Source organism: Arachis ipaensis, chromosome B9, assembly GCF_059453495.1.
Source record: "Arachis ipaensis isolate K30076 ecotype BB chromosome B9, ASM5945349v1, whole genome shotgun sequence".
Classification (NCBI taxonomy): domain Eukaryota; kingdom Viridiplantae; phylum Streptophyta; class Magnoliopsida; order Fabales; family Fabaceae; genus Arachis; species Arachis ipaensis.
The window spans coordinates 80,086,495-80,090,849 of NC_142444.1; the positions used below are offsets into that span (position 1 = coordinate 80,086,495).

The 4,355-nt window shown below is 35.7% G+C and overlaps 1 non-coding gene across 1 annotated transcript; it reads right to left on the minus strand.

Moving 5' to 3' along the window:
• Positions 1-2,273: 2,273 nt before the first annotated feature.
• LOC148545145 (small nucleolar RNA R71) lies at positions 2,274-2,381 on the minus strand. Its single transcript, XR_015901870.1, has one exon. It is a non-coding gene; the product is annotated as a small nucleolar RNA R71 (small nucleolar RNA).
• Positions 2,382-4,355: the final 1,974 nt, after the last annotated feature.

Sequence of the window (4,355 nt, forward strand, 5' to 3'; positions counted from 1 at the left end):
ATAATAAAAATAATGTTTTCAAAAATAAATTATTCTATGGCTTCAAAATTTTTAAGCATGAATTCTAGTGTTTCATGAAGCATGTTGAAGCCTATCTGGCTGTAAAGCCATACCCAAGCTGCTTTGGGATTGGCCTTCAACTAATCACCTCAGTGGAGTCATGCCCAATCCTTCTGGATAGGGCATGTCAGGCATGTCATGTCTGAGTTACATACTAAAGCTTGGCTGGCTATTAAGCCATGCCTAACCCTTTGATTGGAGCTTTAGGGTATAAGATTCCTGGAATTCATGTTAAAAATTTTGAATCCTTATTTTTCTTTTTTTTTTTAAATGATTTTCGAAAAATATAAAATAAAAATCCAAAAAAAACTAGAAAATCATAAAAATAAAAAAAAATATATTTTTGTGTTTCTTGTTTGAGTCTTGAGTCATGTTATAAGTTTGGTGTCAATTGCATGTGCATCTTGCATTTTTTTCGAAAATTCATGCATTCATAATGTTCGTCACGATCTTTAAGTTGTTCTTGGTAAGTCTTCTTGTTTGATCTTGATGTTTTCTTGTTTTGTGATATATGGTGTTTTTCATATGCATTCTTGAATTCTTAGTGTCTAAGCATTAAAGAATTCTAAGTTTGGTGTCTTGCATGTTTTCTTTGCATTAAAAATTTTTCAAAAATGTGTTCTTGATGTTCATCATGATCTTGATAGTGTTCTTGGTGTTCATCTTGACATTCATAACATTCTTGCATGCATTCATTGTTTTGATCCATAACTTTCATGTATTACATCATTTTTCTTGTTTTTCTCTCTCATCATAAAAATTCCAAAAATAAAAAAAATATCTTTCCCTTTTTCTCTCTTAAAATTTCGAAAATTAGATTTGACTTTTTCAAAAATTTTTAAAAATCAAGTTATTTTTATGAGTCAAATCAAATTTTCAATTTAAAAATCTTATCTTTTTCAAAATCTTTTTCAAAAATCAAATCCTTTTCAAATTTCTTAGTTATTTTCAAAAATTCCAAAAATATTTTTCAAAAATCTTTTTCTTATTTTTATATCAAATTTTCGAAAATAACAATAACAATTAATGTTTTGATTCAAAAATTTCAAGTTTGTTACTTGCTTGTTAAGAAAGATTCAAACTTTAAGTTCTAGAATCATATCTCATGATTTCTTGTGAATCAAGTCATTAATTGTGTTTTTAAAAAAATCAAACCTTTTTCAAAACCAATTTCAATCATATCTTTTCAAAAATATCTTCTTATCTTACCTTTTTCAAAAAAATATGATTTCAAAATATCTTTTCTAACTTCCTAACTTCTTATCTATTCAAAATTTGTTTCAACTAACTAACTAACTTTTTGTTTGTTTCTTATCTTTTTCAAAACTACCTAACTAACTCTCTCTCTCTCTAATTTTCGAAAATATCTCCCTCTTTTTCAAAACTACCTAACTAACTCTCTCTCTCTCTAATTTTCGAAAATATCTCCCTCTTTTTCAAAAATTCTTTTTAATTAACTAATTATTTTAATTTTTTATTTTAATTTTCAAAAAAAAAAATCACTAACCTTTTTCAAAAACTATTTTCGAAAATCACTAACCATTTTTCAAAAACAATTTTCGAAAATTCCCTCTCTCTCTTTTCTTCTCCTTTTCTTCCACTCACCTAAAGGGAACCTCTATACTTGGGTAAAAAGGATCCCTATTATTATTATTTTTCTGTGCCCTCTTCTTTGTCATATGAGCAGGAGCAAGGACAAGAACATCCTTGTTGAAGCAGATCCAGAACCTGAAAGGACTCTGAAGAGGAAACTAAGAAAAGCTAAATTACAACTATCCAGCAAGCACCTGTCAGAAATTTTCGAACAGGAAGAGGAGATGGCAGCCAAAAATAATAATAATGCAAGGAGGATGCTTGGTGACATTACTGCACCTAATTCCAATTTACATGGAAGAAGCATCTCCATCCCTGCCATTGGAGCAAACAACTTTGAGCTGAAACCTCAATTAGTTTCTCTGATGCAGCAGAACTGCAAGTTTCATGGACTTCCATCTGAAGATCCTTTTCAGTTCTTAACTGAATTCTTGCAGATATGTGATACTGTTAAGACTAATGGAGTAGATCCTGAAGTCTACAGGCTCATGCTTTTCTCCTTTGTTGTAAGAGACAGAGCTAGAATATGGTTGGACTCTCAACCTAAAGACAGCCTGAACTCTTGGGATAAGCTGGTCAAGGCTTTCTTAGCCAAGTTCTTTCCTCCTCAAAAGCTGAGTAAGCTTAGAGTAGATGTTCAAACCTTCAGACAGAAGGAAGGTGAATCCCTCTATGAAGCTTGGGAGAGATACAAAGGACTGACCAAAAAGTGTCCTTCTGACATGCTTTCAGAATGGACCATCCTAAACATATTCTATGATGGTCTGTCTGACTTAGCTAAGATGTCATTGGACACTTTTGCAGGTGGATCCATTCACCTAAAGAAAATGCCTGCAGAAGCTCAAGAACTCATTGACATGGTTGCGAATAACCAGTTCATGTACACCTCTGAAAGGAATCCTGTGAGTAATGGGACGCCTATGAAGAAGGGAGTTCTTGAAGTTGATACTCTGAATACCATATTGGCTCAGAATAAAATATTGACTCAGCAAGCCAATATGATTTCTCAGAGTCTGAATGGAATGCAAGCTGCATCCAACAGTACTCAAGAGGCATCTTCTGAAGAAGAAGCTTATGATCCTGAAAACCCTGCAATAGCAGAGGTAAATTACATGGGTAAAACTTATGGAAATACCTATAATTCATCATGGAGAAATCATCCAAATTTCTCATGGAAGGATCAAAAGCCTCAACAACGCTTTAATAATGGTGGAAGAAATAGGTTTAGCAATAGCAAGCCTTTTCCATCATCCACTCAGCAACAGACAGAGAATTCTGAGCAGAATCCATCTAGCTTAGCAAACTTAGTCTCTGATCTATCTAAGGCCACTGCAAGTTTCATGAATGAAACAAGGTCTTCCATTAGAAATTTGGAAGCACAAGTGGGCCAGCTGAGTAAAAGGATCACTGAAATCCCTCCTAGTACTCTCCCAAGCAATACAGAAGAGAATCCAAAAGGAGAGTGCAAGGCCATTGACATAAGCACCATGGCCGAACCCAAAGAAGGAGAGGAGGACGTGAATCCCAAGGAGAAAGACCTCCTGGGACGTCCAGTGACCAATAAGGAGCTTCCCTCTGAGGAACCAAAGGACTCTGAGGCTCATCTAGAGACCATAGAGATTCCATTGAACCTCCTTATGCCCTTCATGAGCTCTGATGAGTATTCCTCTTCTGAAGAGAATGAGGATATTACTGAAGAGCAAACTGCCAAGTTTCTTGGTGCAATCATGAAGCTAAAATGCCAAATTATTTGGCATTGATACTTAGGAAGATGAACCTCCCTTGTTCATCAATGAACTAAGTGATCTGGATCAACTGACATTGCCTCAGAAGAGACAGGATCCTGGAAAGTTCATAATACCTTGTACTATAGGCACCATTATCTTTAAGGCTCTGTGTGACCTTGGTTCAGGAATAAACCTCATGCCCCTCTCTGTAATAGAGAAACTAGGAATCTATGAGGTGCAAGCTGCTAGAATCTCATTAGAGATGGCAGATAATTCAAGAAAACAGGCTTATGGACAAGTAGAGGACGTGTTAGTAAAGGTTGAAGGCCTTTACATCCCTGCTGATTTCATAGTCCTGGATACTGGAAAGGAAGAGGATGAATCCATCATCCTAGGAAGACCTTTCCTAGCCACAGCAAGAGCTGTGATTGATGTGGACAGAGGAGAATTGATCCTTCAATTAAATAAGGACAACCTTGTGTTTACAACTCAAGGATCTCTCTCTGCATCCATGGAGAGGAAGAAGAAAAAGCTTCTCTCAAAGCAGAGTCAAACAAATCCCCCACAATCAAACTCTAAGTTTGGTGTTGGGAGGCCACAACCAAACTCTAAGTTTGGTGTTGAACTCCCATATCCAAACTCTAAGTTTGGTGTTGCAGAGTCTCAACAATGCTTTGAACATTTGTGAGGCTCCATGAGAGCCCACTGTCAAGCTATTGACATTAAAGAAGCGCTTGTTAGGAGGCAACCCAATTTTTATTTATCTAACAATATTTTTCTTATTTATATGTCTTTATAGGTTCATGATCATGTGGAGTCACAAAATAAATATAAAAATTGAAAACGGAATCAAAAAAATAGCAGAAGAAAAATCACACCCTGGAGGAAGCACCTGCCTAGCGTTCAACGCCAGAACAGAGCATGGTTCTGGCGCTGAACGCCCAAAATGGGCAGCATCCTGGCGCTGAACGCCCA